Source organism: Rhagoletis pomonella, unplaced genomic scaffold (genome assembly GCF_013731165.1).
Source record: "Rhagoletis pomonella isolate Grant_MI unplaced genomic scaffold, Rhpom_1.0 Rhpom_scaffold_00003, whole genome shotgun sequence".
Taxonomy (NCBI): domain Eukaryota; kingdom Metazoa; phylum Arthropoda; class Insecta; order Diptera; family Tephritidae; genus Rhagoletis; species Rhagoletis pomonella.
In genome coordinates, this window is record NW_023458557.1 from 79,543,790 (window position 1) to 79,560,620 (window position 16,831).

Below are 16,831 nucleotides of genomic sequence, written 5' to 3' on the forward strand. Positions count from 1 at the left end.
CAACCATAGAGGTACAATAGTTGAAGATTTCATACTGAATTCAAATCTCTCAATACTAAACAACAATAGCCCAACTCACTTTTCAACCCACAAAACGTTCACGCACATAGACCTTACCATTTGTTCAGCCCAGTTACTTCCCCTCGCAACATGGTTTACACTAGAAGACCTGCACAACAGCGATCACTTCCCCATTATATGCACTATTTCACTATCAATCCCAAATACTTTATACCGCAATAACACCGTCAAATACAACACATCCAAAGCTGACTGGAATAAATTCCAAAACATTCTGCTTTCTAGTTACTTCCATCCCTTTGAAACACATAACTTAAACAAAGTAGCTGCCAATATCCAAAAAAACTTTCGAGCAGCAGCAAATTCTTCCATCGCTCTCACCTCCATTCGCGCTACGCAAAGAAAAGTTCCATGGTGGACAGCAGAGACCAATGTGTTGCGTAACAATAAAGTGTTAGCCTGGAGAAAATATCAAAAAACGCCCTCCTATGCTAACTTAGTCGCTTACAAAAAATGCAACGCCGCTTTTAACAAAGAAAAGAAACTAGCAAAGAGAAAGTGTTTCGAAGAATTCACAAAGAAACTAAACCCTAACTCTTCAGTTAGTAGCATCTGGAAGGGAATAAAGACCCTTACAGGGACATACACGCCGAAAACCACCCAGGCTGTAACAGTGAACAACGTAGTCTTTACCGATCCGTTTGCGATCTCAACAGAATTTGCTAGACACATATCTTCCTCTCAACATAATAACTTTACAAATAACATCCCACATATGCAGCCCGCTCACCGCCCAGATAATCTGGCCCTGCAACTTGAAAACGACATTAACTTGAACGAACTAGAAACAGCGCTTAAAACCGTGAAAGGTACAACCCCTGGACTAGACAAAATCAACTATCAAATGTTGCGATTTAGCCCAATGGTTGTCAAGAAACGTATACTTCAGCTTTATAATGGTATTCTTAGCACTAGCATTATTCCCCAAAATTTTAAAACTGCGATTATAGTCCCGATAGCCAAGCCAAACAAAGATCCTGGCTACATTGACAATTACCGACCAATATCTCTGATACCTTGTATTAGCAAAGTCTTGGAAAAAATTATTTCAACTAGACTCACTTGGTTTCTAAATAAAAAACGTCTTATTTCTGCATCTCAAGTGGGGTTCAGGAGCGGTACGAGCTGTCTGGATGCCCAGATTTACCTCGATCACCAAATCGCCAAAAACCTTTCCTCTAGAAACCATGTATCTGTGTTATCAGTAGATTTTACTAAGGCTTTCGACAAAATTAGTGGTCATGTCGTGTTAAAAAAGTTGCAGGACTGGAAACTTGGGCCTAAGATTTTTATAAAATCTTTCCTCTTTAACCGAAAATTTCGATGCAAAGTAAATGGCATCATATCACCTATATTTCCCTTACAAAATGGACTTCCGCAAGGGTCACCGCTTTCGGTAACTTTATTCCTAATAGCGTTTGAAGACGTTAGCCGACTGATTAGTCAACAAAATAATATTAAACATTGCTTATATGCCGACGATTTGTTCTTAATATCTAACAATAAGAACACATCCGGCGTTCAAAATGAGTTCAATAATGCATTAACTGCGATCGATAGTTGGGCGCAACATTCAGGTGCTATCATTTCACTTGAGAAATGCAAGCATCTGCATGTTTGTAGAAAACTTAACTGCAACAAAATAACCATAAGTCACAATAACTGTACTATTCCTAACGTGGATTATCTTAACATACTAGGAGTTACGTTCGATAATAAACATTGTTTTAAGCAACATTGTATTACATTAAGAAGCGAACTAGCTACCAGGCTCAACATTATAAAATATTTAAGTTCTAAGAAAAGTTTAGTACACACCAACACTTTACTCAGCATCACCCAACTAACCATACAAAGCAAAATCGATTACGGATTACAAATATACGGAAAATGTAGCAAGGACTCCCTCAACAAAATCAAACCGCTTCTCAATGCAGCTGTGAGGTGTAGCCTTAGAGCGTTCAGATCAACTCCAACAAAAAATCTACTGGCCGAAGGCGGCTTTTTACCAATCGAGGAGCGATTGCAACTCCTATACGGTCGAATAGCCTACAAGCTGCACTGCAACGCGTCTCACATTTTACACCACGACGTACAGCTTCTGAAACACAGAAAAACCAGAATTTCACGCAAATCTACGCTATGCGAAGTCAAAGAACTCGCAGACTCTATGCATATTGGGGCATCCTTTATGAGTATTCCATCCACAAAACATCCACCCTGGTGTCTTAACACGAATATTTTCATAAGCGATCTAACACGTCTACGAAAAGACACAACCAATAATGCTGCCTACCAGAACTCATTCCGCAGTATCGCCAACCCACTGAAGGATAGTGGATGGTTGTTCCTGTATACAGATGGCTCCAAGCAAGATGACGGAGTTTCGTTTGCGGTAGTAAATAACGATGGCGACACCATTTCCTGTGGCCTCCTCCCCAACTATGCGAATATATTCGACGCAGAACTGCAGGGCATTCTTTCAGCGTTAACCATAGCTAAGTCTCTGGGCAACAAAACTGTTATATGTACTGACAGCTCATCGGTTTTCAATGCAGCCAAACGTATACACACGCAAGAAGATCCAATATACCGCGTTCAACAGTTACTAATGTGTTTATCGCCCAAGGTTAAACTTATGTGGATTCCCGGCCACGCAGGTATCTCAGGCAATGAACACGCCGACCGAGCTGCTAAATTGGCTTTGAATTCATGCCTCTATCTGCACATGCCGTTTGGGAAAAAATCGTTCAAAAACATTTTCTCAAAAGCGTTAAAATTACATTTCGAGAACAAATGGTCTAACTATCAACACCAATACAAGCAAATAAACCCTAAGGGCCGTGGTATCATTCTACCAACAAATACAACAACCTGGATGAATAAATGTTTTATACGCGTCAGATTAGGTCACTCTCTTCTTACTCACGAACACCTTTTACACAACACACACCAGCCGACTTGTACATTTTGCAACGAATCCGACCTAACCATTCGCCATATCATATCAAGTTGCCCTGCTTTAACCTCCGTACGTGCCCATTTCTTCGCTGATAATGATCCTTTAGATATACTCTCATGCTCTTCAGAAATTAATGTAAAAACTATTTTTAACTTCTTAAAAATTGTAAATATTGCACATTTATTATAATATAATATAATAATTTTCACATAATGACTAGCCGATAGCCTTGGTAGCTAGTGCTATAAATGTATTAATTTATAATTTTAATTGTAAATTAACTAATAAATAATAATAATAATAATTACATTTACTCATTTCCTTTTTCTCCTTCTTACTAGTTTAGTATGTAAGTTACGCTTCTTATTAGTTTACTTTGTATTTGTACTTAAACGAGTGACGTCAAGCTTTAATAACTAAAGCAAATAAGTAAACAACAAAAACAAATTACTTCATGTTTTACTTTACTCTTGGAGAGGTTTTCTTACTTAGCACGTCGTTTAGCTCATAAGGTACACAATTACTTAACGGAAAATGTCCTGCTTTGAAACGAAAACGTGGCTAAAATATCTTATAACTTCTAAGGTCTTTGGAGGACTTTGGTGGGACTTGGAACGGACACGGTACATTCCAGTTTGCCGATAAATTTCGATAAGTTGATACATATCGATGAATTTCAAAAACACCAAAATCCGAAAATTCAACAAAATTCTGTAACCCTACTAATTTCGATAATTTTCGATAACTCGAAAATGTATATATCTCGATATACATCGATAACTCGATAAACTTGTGTTACCTCTATAAATTTCGTTAAATCGGTTAACTTGATACCTCCATATTTTTCGAAAGCTATCCACAAATTTTGAGAACTTGTTATACTATAGTAACACGATAAAATTTGAAAAGCAGTGATGAGTCGATTAACATACATATATAACCAAGAAATTTCGGAAACTTGATATATTTGAAAATTCTGAAAACTTCGATTCGATAAATTTCAGTAAATCAAGTAATATCGATAGAAGTTGAAAAGACTCGATGCATTACGATAACGCGATAAATTTCGTTAACTTCATAAATAATGATAATTTAATGAATATCGATAACTTGATAAACTTCATTAACTTGACAAATTTCGATAGTCACATAAATTTTTATATTCAACAATTTTATTTCGGTTGAGGCCGTTTTTAATGAAAAACTATTGTGGTAAAGCAACAATAAGCGATCCTGAGTACCTGTATCAAAGTGATGACTCTAACAGAGTAAGTTTGAATTTCTGAGTACTTAGTAAGTTATTTTGTGAGTACTGAGTACTTAGAGATACCTTTAAAAATCGGATGATGTCGATCCTTTTGAGAATCGAGTTCTGAGTCCTTTTGATATCGAAACTGCCCAACACTAATTAATATATAGACTAGAAGTGCCAGTTACTGTTTACATTCGACCGTTTTTCTGGTTTTATAAGAGCCGTGGAGATGCTTTGAAACTTAGCACGTCGAATAACTTATAAGGTACAAAATTACTTACCGCAAAATCTTCTGCTTTGTAACTAAGTAAAACGTGGCTAAAATTTTATATACATATATATATATATATTTTTTTTATTAGCGCAACAATTTCTCTATAAACTATGGTTTTGTAAAATTCCTTTGGTCGGAAGATAAATCACCTAGATCTAAAGTATCAGAAATATAGAACCGCAATACGCCAAATGAACGAATTCTGCTGTCAGCAACATATAATTGTCCATGAAGTGTTGAGCCGTAAGGTGTTTAGTACCACAATTACGGTAACGCAATGGCCACAAACCAAAACAATCAAATCATCCTAAATGCTGTCAAACAGATTGAATTGTTGTAGCAGATTACTTTTTAGCGCTTACAGGTGACTCAACTGCCTATGCATATGAGAGCTTATTCAATCATAACAACTGCCTGTGGAGTTACACGCTTTTATCTTATCCACAGGTACACCTTGGCGTTTGGCCAAATCTATTAGATACCAGCGACCGCGATTGCAATATTTGATAGCAGACAGCGTGAGCTGTAAGAAGAAAGCACAAAAAGTAAATTATTTAAACAATTCAAAAATCATTTAAAAGCTAATTTCTTCCGCGCCCCACACACTCACCTTTTCATTGTTTATCGCATAATCCTCGGGAGCATTAGCATTACTAAAACGACATTGTACATCAGCCCCATGCAATGTGCCGCCAACTTCATTGGTGCCAGCGAGCGTGTCTCATTGGTGATGACAAACAGCAACACCCGGCTTGCATCTAACAGCGATCGGTTATAAAGATTTGGCTACATTGGTCGCAACGCCCCAGCTGTATGTTTCCTTTGATGCAGTCAACTCTTCTTCAGCCTCTCCAGTGCTGCTCCATGATATTTTCAAAGCAGAAAGCAGAAAGAATTAAAATTAACAAAATAATAAAAAAATAGAAATAGTTAATTGCATGCCAAAGGCAAAATACTCACGGGATTATAGAAGGAAATGCTAAGCTGGTATGGGCACGCCAGGTGGTAGGGTTACACAAACCGCCTAGGAACACCTCAACCGGTGCCGTTGTATCACCTTTTGACAATTTACGCTTACAGTCTTCGACATTACTTAGGGAATTTTTTATACGTAGTTCAGTTCCACTGCCACTTCTATGTAAATAGTGCCCGTTGATGTCGAAGTGGTACACACCAGACTGCTGATATTGGCGTCTGTGTTAAGTAAGGGGCCACCACCGCTGCCGTCGCCAACACCAGCGCGAGTATTTATTGTCTTAACTTTCTCGCTGTAGAGGGCTTAATAGATTCAATTTGTTACAGATCGACGGCGAGAATGTCGAAGCGCTGAATATAAGAAGAAGGAAGTTAAATTTGTGAAGTGAAACTTCATTAGCGGCGATTGGTTGGTTGGGAGTAAATTGGCAAATCCAACGGAAATTGTACACGGAAATAGTGCAATGGAAATGATTGGGACGGAAATAAGTGCTTCTTGAATGTATGTTGTTAATTTAATAAACACTTGCTAGTAAAAGGTTAACGAATAACCAATACAAAAATGAAAATAAATGTGAAAAGTAAAAACAAAAACAAGGAGATGTAAAGATAAAGGCAAAAATTTGGTAAATTTTAACACTTTACTTATATAAGGGCAAAGGTGAAGGGGCATATGTAAATGAAGAAAATGATAAACATAAAAGTAACAAGTAAGAAAGCCTAAGTTCGGGCGGAGCCGAACATTAAATACCCGGCGCAAGTATTATTTATATATTTTTCCCCTTTCCGAAAGCTAGCGCTAAATGGTAAGCAGGGGTGCATCATTTTTGAGTAAATTAGCGTCCTTAAATTTCGAAATATTGAAGTTTCAAGCATTTCTGAAATTTACCGTTATATGAAAAGCGGCCGTAATTTTAGTCCGATTTCAATAATTTTCAACGTTTTGCTTTTATGTGGCAAGCACAATAACCATACCGAGCTTGGTACAAATTGGTAGAACGGTTACCGAGATACATACATATATGTGACCATAAGTGGGCGGTGCCACGCCCATTTTCAAAAATTTTACCATAAACGTATTTCTTGGTAAAGAATTGTTGCAAGCATCAATTTTGAATAAATTAGCTTTAATATTTACTGATTTATCGAAGATTTCGTATTTCTCCAAATTACCGTTATATGCCAAGTTTAGAAGAAATTGGTGCCGTGGCTACGCCTTTGTCTAAAACTTATTGTAAATATCAATTTTGAGTGAATAATTTTCAGTAGTTACTAAAATATCGCAGTTTTCGTATTTCTGAAAATTACCGTTATATGGGAGGTAGGCGTATTTACGATTTTGCCCATTTTCAATACCATCCGATCGATATTATTCGATAGGGTATAAAGATACAAATGAAGATAGAGAAAAACAAAATGTTATAAATGTAATTAGAACGAACAGGGGTAGAGGCAGGGATCGAGATGGAAAGAAGACAAAAAATATAACCTTAAGCAAAAACAGATGTATGTACATTAGACTTCATCACTCCCCATACAACAAAAAATCGGTGGTATTTTTCCACCGCAATCATAAAATGCATTACATTTTAAAACTTGCACCAAAATATTTCAGAAAAATATTAAGACTTGCGTGAGCTGGACCGATTTGAAAAAATACCTCCAAAAAGTGAGTTTCCTGTGAATAAAAACTGTTTTTAAGTATTTTTTCAAAAAATCATCTCAGATGACAAAACATTTAAGCTTAAAAAATTTCCATAAAAATTACGGTTGCCAGACGTACTGATTCTATTAGTCCAGTATTGATTTTTCAGCTCTTGTACTGATTTTATTAATTTCTTCAATCAGTACGCTAATGTCCTGATTTTTCAAAATTTGTACTGATTTGTACTGAATTTTCAATTCAAACAAAATACTTTAGGATTGTCTTAAGCTTTTTACATAACGTTGCAACTTGCTTAAGCTGCACTGCAGAAAGTTAGAAGAAAATAATTTAATTATAGTTGATTCAAATAATGTTTTATATGCCCAAGAAATTGATACAACAAAGGTATCAATCGCTTTATGGGCACATCACCGGGTCGATACGCACCAGTTGCGATAATATGATGGAGGTTAAATTATTTAAAATGAAGGCTGACGTTTTTTTTGGCGAGTGTTGTTAGTTATCTCGAAAATATCCTTCAGTTTAATAACAGACAATTTGAATATTCGTGGTGTTGGCCTATAACATAGGCTGCCTTTAGACGAAGCCATTTTTAACAGGCGATAATCGCCTGGAAAAGTTGACTTGCTGTCAACCCTGAGGCAGGCGATTTTTGGATCACCATTTACACTAGCGATTTTTCTTGAGCAATACTGAATCGCCTAGAAAATCGCCTCATGTAAATTCAGCTTAATATTTTTTTTCTCAATTTACTGACATTGCAAGAGTTTTGCATACAAGATACTCTTTTTAGAGAATTCTTATTTTTTCCATTTTTCCAGGAAATATAGATGAAGTCCTTAGGTACTTTCCCACAGTTTGAAAAAATATTTAATTTTGTTTTTTTTTCAATACCACACTAAGTAACCATAAAATTTGCTTCCTGGCGCAAAAAGAGAAACCGGCTTCTAAATAAAATTTTTGAAACTGAACTTCAAATTAAAACTAATTTTAAATGAAATGTAAAATGTTCAAATTAATAACATTTTTATTTTTTATGAACTATGTTTTATTTATATACCAAAATATTGTCAAAAACAAGTACTCTGGCGTTTTAAAGTATTATCTGTTACTTAAGTTCATAATTTTTCTTTGAGTAAAAGTGTACTGAAAAGTGCTGATTTTTTAAGCATGGACATGTCTAACGTATTGGTTTCGCGCATAAAAAATCTGGCAATTCTAATAAAAATATTAAAAAAAAAAAATTTTTCAACGGAATCATATTAATGAGATTTTTGATGCTGTTTTTGAACTTTTTTCAAAGACTGGTTTAAGAAAAACTTGAATGACTCAGCCTACACTTTACCGATTCAGACTTATGAGGTATCATTTGAAAGGAAGAAGCTCATTCAAAGCATGAAAGGAAAAGGTTAAACAAACGAGCCACATTCCATGTTCAGTTAAGATACGTTGGTATTTGATAAAGAAAAAATTTGGACGTTAATGAGTTTTTTTGCAAAGGAATAAAAAGGGTGAGAAAATACCTTTTCACTGATACCTCACAAGTCTATATCGGTAAAAAAAATCTCTGAAAAAAGTTGAAAAAAAGCATCAAAAATCTGATTGTTATGATTCCGTTAAAAATTTTAGAATATTTTTATACAGATTTTTTAAGCATAAACTAGTTTGTCACCTGAGGGAATTTTTTTCAAAAAGCCTTAAAATATAATAAGTTTTGTAAATCCGGCGGAACAATCGCAACTTTTTTTGGTGATGCAGTCTAATGTACAATTATGTATATGTATGTATGTATTTTTTTTATTTATTATAAAATTTTTTTGCTATAAAATTTTTGTTTACTATAACATTTTTGTTTGATATAAAATTTTAGTTTGATATCAAAATTTTGGTGCCCATAAAATTTGCGTTTGCTATACAATTTTTGCTTGCTATTCTAATTCTTCTTTTGCTGCCAAATTTTTTTTTAGCCATAAAATTTCAATTTGGTATACAATTTTGGCTGGCTATACCTGTTCAAGAAATTATCCATATCTTTTAATATTTAATTTTTTCGCTCTGTTCCTGAGTTCTGTTCTGTCAGACCTTCAGCTTCAAAAATATATAACACGTAAGTTTTAAGCAAAGAACAAAACCGACTTCAATTCTCATATAAAAATTAAAGATTATCGTTAATTTCTTCATGATTCAATGATCGGAAGTTATGCGGTAACATACATAAAAAACAAACAAAACAAAAAAAAATTGTTCGACAAACTGATAACCTTTTCCTTTTTGTTAATTCAGTTAAAAATGGTTACTCACATTTCGAATAGCAGGGCGAACTCTTGCGCACTTTCATTACCGCAGGACGCAACTGATGGTGACACGCATTGCCCGCCGGTCGCCATGTGCCATACTAAACACACTGTAAAATGTGGTATTTAATTCCCTGGTGACCGCATTGCGCTTTACACTGCAACATTGTGACGAAAAAAGAATCGATGTAAGTCAATAGAATGAAAGTCGAGTCCAAACGGCCTATGTAACTGCATTGGATGCGCTGCTATGCGCCGTGACACTTACCTTCGACCATGGCTCCAAACGTCAAACACCCTTGCAACGTTCAGTAGAGTGCTATCCTGTCGACTAATGGGACTAATGGGACGCTGTGACACACTACAGGCGTCCGTTGCCTCTGTGCCATTCACAAAGCGATAGTTGACTTCACGCTTTTGCATGGCTGTATTGCGACCGAAGCAGCGAGCACGCTGACACAACGTCCAATCGCCAGCCTGCCGACTGGCACACTTCTCCTGGCCGCACACTTCGCACGTGTCGGGAATACTCAGGCCATAATCCACGCAATACGCGTTGTCAACCACCTCGATATCTGCCTCGACATGCGACTCCAAGGCGTTGTGGGTGGGCGTGTGATAGCGTAGGCGTACAAAAGTGATTGGGCGACGCTGTGGAGTACAACAGAGAAAGATATCATAAACCAAAATGTATTGATTAAATAAAATACTTGTATGTAGGGTGGATACTTTGTAAGGCTGGCTAATCGATGGATTTATTGCTGTACAAATGACAAAGTGGTTACTCATACGCCACGTAGGCAGATTGCAGCTAGTTGCACAGGACAAATATGCTGACTCGGCGAGCGCGAAATGCAACAAATGCAATTCAGTTGAACGTGACATAGGGACGATATTGCGACAATTGCTAAGCCAATACTAACGCCAACTTGTTGGGCTCCTTGACAGAAACTGTACATTGGGACAGAATTCATAAAGAGCGATTAAAAAAGTGCAAACGGATTTTTGTTTTTTTTTTTTGTTAACTAGTGATACGCTAAAGATGAATGTATTGCCATTCCGGAGTCTGAAGCCCATTCAAACCAGCACATATGTATATTTTATAAGCGATTACAAATAGGCATATGAGTAGAAGTACGGTTACTAACCGAAAAAAATGAGTATAAATAGAAGACAAAGACAAAGATGTCACCATCGATTTTTATACATACGAACAGCGCCATCGACACAATGTATCGATATAAATTTAAATAAATATATCGATAGTTTTTTCGATAAATATATATGAATATTAACAGGAATGAAGATCCGAATAAAAAGTGAACGAAAACGGTTACGGTTACGAGTCGAATACAATTTGTTTTTAAATAATTCGAAATCTTAAAATACATCGATTATCATAAATGCTTTCGATATATATTTCGATACAAATAGCTGTAAAAATTTCGATAAATATATCGAGAATGAATTTAATGACAAAACCTGTAAAGATTTCGATAAATATAATGAGAACGGTTTCGATAAATACATACATAAAAATTAACGAATTAGATATTTAGTATTATCAGCAAAAATTTCTATAAATAGATTTATCAATAACTTTGAAAAAATATCTCTAAAGATATCGATAAATGTATTTCTATAAAGTTACCAAGTAATAGAGGAACAATAAGCTTGTCTTGGTTTCAGAAGTATTGTTGGCTACGCCGCATTGTGTTTTATTTAGAAAAACAGAAAGAGAAGAGATATCGAAATAAATGTAACGAAACTTTAAAGCTTTTAAAATGGGGACTTGGCTTCTAAAACTATCAACAAATATAAAAGATTTTCAAATTGTATTCTTTTTTTTATGTTTGAAACCAGTATGCAAAGAATTTTTAAAAAGTTTTAAATACATATCTTTGCTGTTCGTGCGTCATGAAATCCATTTCTATGGTCGCAAGAATATATAGTAATAAAGAAAACACACAAAAAATCTAAAATTTTACTTTTGAATATCTGAGTGAATGAAAAATAGCTTTAACCTCAAAACCAACCCTAGGTAAGTTTTTCGATTTTTTGTGTTTTTTTTTTTTTATTATCAAAAAACAGTATGCAATAAACTTAAAATCCATAAATTGCTTTATTTTATGTTTTCGAGGATGGATATGGATTTCTTGACGCAAGAACAGCAAATACTTGTGTTAAAACTTTTTAAAAAGTTAATTGCATACCGGTTTCAGACCAAAAAAGACAAAAATTTTAAATTTATTTTTTAAGGTCATTTTAAAAATCAAAGTAATTTTTCGATCCAATGAGACTATTTTTCCTGGATTCTCCATTTGAAAGGCCTTAAATCATCGTTACATTTATTTCGCTACCTCTTCTCATTCGAAATATCGTGATATTTAATTTTGTCCCTTTTTCCAAAATAGAACACTGTGCGCCGTAGACTTGATCAACAAATCGGCTAATTTGCTTTTAATTTCTGTTGCATTACTGTAATTTTTTTTGTTCCTTAGCAGGTATCGAAATATTTATTTTATCGAACGACCAAAAGCACATAGAAGACTTTTGAAGAACTATTATTGCTATTTGGCAAGTGATTTCAGGAACAGACAGAAAAACGCGACGCCACAACAGATTATTTTGTAGTCTTACGTTAGGCGGCATCAGAAAAACGCTAAGCCATGCAGCAAAATTAGAAATAATTAAAATATTATTTTTGTACTTATAGATATTTTCTTTGCATCTGGCAATCAAATTTTTAAAGATTTCCGTTCGCTTCGACTAAATTTTGACTAAAAAAATATGTTCAATTATTACAGCGAAAAATTGTGATACTTGTCCCACTTTTTGTTTGTCGCTGTCTCCCACTGTGCAACACCTAGGCCAGTTTTCAATTTTTCAACCTACAGCACCACATTGAAATAAAAATGTGAAACACTTACTTCTTTCGAAAAGTCAGGCCAGTCTTACTGATGCGCCATTCGTACGTGACATGATTACCGGGTGGCGCTGTGGCCTTGGTCTCGCCACCCTGCTTTTGCCATCTGGCATGCGGTGAATGTGGTGAGTCTCGGCCTCATGTGTTGCTATGCCAAATGTTTATTGTAGTTTTGTTGTTATTGCTGCTGTAGTTGTGCTGATGATGACGCTTATACGGGCTGTTGCTTCCTGTGCGTGCTGCCACTCATTGTCGCCACGGCTGTAAGCGATGATGAAGCAAACAGTTCTGATGCTGAAGATGTTGATGTGAGCACTAGTAGATTTTTAGTGTCGATTTGTGGTCGCGCCGGTTCGTCTTGTTCGAAATTTTCCAAATCGATGCCGAATTATAGAACGTTGTCGAACAGCATGTGATGCCCTCTTCAATTGTCGAATTTCTGAAAAGGCCACAAGTGCTGCGCTGGCGAATATGATGATGTGGTGTTGGCGGTGATGACATGTGTTGGTTGAAGGTGAGGAATAGAGAAAGAGAGAGCAAAATAGAAAATCGGATTAACAAAGTGAGCGTGTAATGTATTGTTTTTTCTTGGTAGCAAGGCAAGGTAGCTATCGGGTAAAGTACCGGCAATTTGCCAGCAGCTGAGCTGACTTCTACTTTGGTGTATTAGTCAACAGCAGCAGCGACAAAGAGCTGAGATGTTCCAAAGTACATATGTAGGTGTGGGTGTAGCATGCAAGTTTCTACATGCACATAAAACGAGAATCCTTTCAAACCCCTCTCTACCATAGTTGGCTATTACATGCAAATATCTTTACAAATACATACATATATACAGCTTATATGCTAAGCTGTGGTGGCCCACATTCTAGGTGATTAGTTGACACAGCAGCCGCAGTGTTCCACTTTCTTTGCTGGTCATCTCTTCATTCTACATTTGCCCTTAGATTGCCTCTTTTATATTAAAATTTGACCCCATGCTCGCCCAGATTACTCATCTTGTAACGCTTGATTTGGTTTTACATTACGCTCATCATGCATTTCTTTCTGCAATCGCTTTTTCATTATTTATACCTGCCCTTCTATGCTAGTTCATCCCCTTTTTTATCTCCTCATGCTCTCCACTCCTCGCATACTCTTGTCATACTGTTCATTTGACATTTTGAATTTTTGAAATTTATCGCATACCAAATGACCCCGAAAAGTCGTAAGGCCATTTTTGGGCCATGTCCAACAATTTGCATCATCAACGCCCATGACAGCTGAGGTTAACAATAGCAACAATGAAATGAAATGCAAGAGCGGCATGTTTACTGTGATACCAGCAAAAGTACATACATACATACGCGTAAAACAATAACAAAAAAAGGTGCTGTTGGACACTTCCACGAAATCCCAGCCGAAAAAGTTACTTATTTAATATTTTTGGATATAACTGATTACAGTTAGGATTGAATTTGCACAAATTGCAAGAAATCGGTATTAAGCAAAAGTAATTCGATTTCACCAAAACAGCGAAATATTATCTCAGAATTTTGCTTTGATTAGCCGTATTTGGAGAAGCAATGCCCAGCCGAAACGCATTCACGAATGATTATTTTTTGTAACCGACTACAAAATTTTCATATGGGACCGAAAGAAACCGTCTTATGTAAGTACATATGAATATATACATAAGGGAAAATCTTTTGAGATGGGGATTTTTCAGTACAAATTGATTTCAGGGCTACGAAGAAAAGTCTGAAAAACTTCTACGCTGTTATAATGTCCAAAAATTTTGTCACAGTGTTTGCGGACAATATCCCTATTCAAATGATTAAAAATTTATTGTCGTTAATTCTTTTAGCTAAACTAAAAACGGTAATTAGGAATCGCAATTTTTATGAATAATTCGATAGTTTTCAAAAATTAAAATTTGTTTAAGGCGTTTTAGCTCGAACGCCGCGAAAATAATTTGTACATTTTCCTAACAAAAAAAAAAACTTTACATAGTCACCTGCTGCGCTATTACTATAGCCAGGCACTCTCTTCTACCCTTTAAGTAAAAAATTTTGCAGCTAGTTAATTATTTACAGCCAACCGCCAAAACGAGCAGAACGGCCTCCATTTCATTTGCAGTTTACTCAACGAGACAAGAGTGGAGCACTCGACTCGATGAGACTCGGCTATCCGTACATGACTTTCTGATTTCCCCGGAGAATGCAAATGCCGACAAGCATGCAATGCTATATACGGGTACATACATACATATGAACATTATGAGCAGCAGCAACCACTACGAGCGACAGTCGGAATAGTTAAAATACGAAAATGACCGGAAGGAATACCAGTACAGTTTTGCTATATGCTTTGCCGCTGCCGCTGTCGCTGCTGTTTGTTACCGCTTTGCTGCATTTGTTGCATTGTGTAACAATTATGCATTCATTGGGCTCACGCGACCTGCCAGGGAATTGGTACCGCTGTTGGCAACCAAAGAGCCAGTGCTGTCGGCATCGGTTCTAGCTTTTTGGAAAATGCTGCAAAAAAGGGTAAGTATTTACTTACCTATGCTACATTTGTAATACATAGTACATATGTACAGTAGGTAAAAGAGTGCAGTGCAGTATGCGACATCGTCTGACGGTAGATATTGTCAACTTCAACGTCAGCATCAACGGACGGACAGAAGCTAGTGACTGCTACTAACCAAGCAGGCAAAGCTGCAAAGAAGATTAACGGCAATTGTGTAACGAAAATGAGCAATCACTGCTGCAACTGCAAATTTTTCACCCATCTCTGGGCAAACGCAATGCACTTTGGTACATACATATGTATATCGGTGGCCCTCTGCAACAACGACACAACTTAAAATTTTTTAAGTACTTAAGTTATATAGCGGATTAGGTTCAAAAATAATCTTATTTTTATTTGTTGAACATCGATTTTTTGCATTGATTTTTTACGATATTCAAAATTTTTTTGCACGTTTATTTTTTGTTGTTATCTATATATGTATATAAAAATGAAATGTCTTTCGTATGACGGCGATGCCTGACCAAACGGCTGAACCGATTTCAATTCTGTAAAAAGCACATTTTTGGGCCTTCTGTGCGGAAGATTCTTTGATTTAAAAAAAATTTGAAATTGTTTGTTGTTATTGCCGCAAAATGAAGAAAGCTGAGACGTCACGATTTCACAATTTCATAGAGTTTTCCGTATATTGAATGTCACTAAACTACTAAACGGCTGGACCGATTTCGTTCATATTTAAAATATTAATCAGTACTCAGAAAATTATTGCAAGTATCAATTTTGAGTGAATTATCTTCAGTAGTTACTAAAATATCGAATTTTTGTATTTCAGGAAATAACCGTTACATGGGAAGTGGGCGTGGTTACAGTCCGATTTCGCCCATTTTCAATACCAACTTACCTTGGATAAATGGAAACCTACATACCAAATTTCGTTGAGATATCGCAATTTTTGCTCGAGTTATCGTGTACACGGACAGACGGACAGACGGGCGGACGGACAGACATAGCTTAATCGACTTCTCTATTCATTCTGAGCATTTATGTATACATTTGTCTATATCTATCTCGATGCTGAACGGAATACGTATTTGTATTTATGTTTTATATTTTGATTATTTTACCCCCAACGGCGTCGGGTACTCTGCTGGTTTTTTTTTTATAAAAATATACGGTGAGAAGCAAAACTGAGTGCATTCGATTTTTCTTAAATATTTGCAGGATTACTAAAGTTACAATTTTTTTTTTTGTTATTTTTTATAAAAATATGTCTTATGCCTTAACCAAAACTATAAAAGTCAAGCATTCAAACTTCATATAGAGCTTAGAAAAATTCAACAGATTTTCATCACAAATTTTGAATTTTTAATTTGAATCTTTAGGGTACTGCATACCCTATAGCCTGTGAAATTTTAGTACAATATAGTGCAAGTTTTAACCTAACAAGGGCGAATATCTACTAAAAATGCCCTTTCAATTAATTTAGTTTTTTCGAGAGACTAAAATTATAAGGACAAAATTGGAGGATGTGGTCGTGCGTATAATAATATACTAGCAGACCCAGCGGACTTCGAACCGCCCAAAATAAATTTTTTATTTAAACATTTGGTCCAACGTTTTCACCAACAATTCACGTTCACGTTTGGTTTTATCAGTCAGAAGGCATATCCTTCATTTCCATCTTAAAAAACCTAGTGAAAGAGTCATGTCCGTGAAGAAGTTCTTGTGGCAGCAATGATCTGGTTCGATGGTGAATCGGCCTTGAATAGCGCCATAGACTTATTTCAGACGAAATACCATTTACATCTTACAATTGTATATGTGGGCATTTATCAAGAATTGTCTTTATTCTGTTTAGCAAGGACCGCAATGGTTCTGGTGGTTGACTTA

General features: G+C 35.9%; 1 long non-coding RNA gene and 1 pseudogene across 3 annotated transcripts in view; both read right to left on the minus strand.

Annotated features, from left to right (window-relative positions):
• Positions 1-4,661: 4,661 nt before the first annotated feature.
• On the minus strand, positions 4,662-9,597 carry LOC118736390 (annotated as a pseudogene).
• A 321-nt stretch (positions 9,598-9,918) lies between these two features.
• Positions 9,919-16,831, minus strand: part of LOC118735606 — a 69,644-nt gene continuing 62,731 nt past the window's right edge. For all 3 annotated transcript variants that reach the window (XR_004992617.1, XR_004992618.1, XR_004992616.1), the window contains 2 exons: positions 12,435-12,887; positions 9,919-10,155 (listed from right to left, as the gene is read on the minus strand). This is a non-coding gene — a long non-coding RNA (uncharacterized LOC118735606). The remainder of the gene's footprint in view (positions 10,156-12,434; positions 12,888-16,831) is intronic.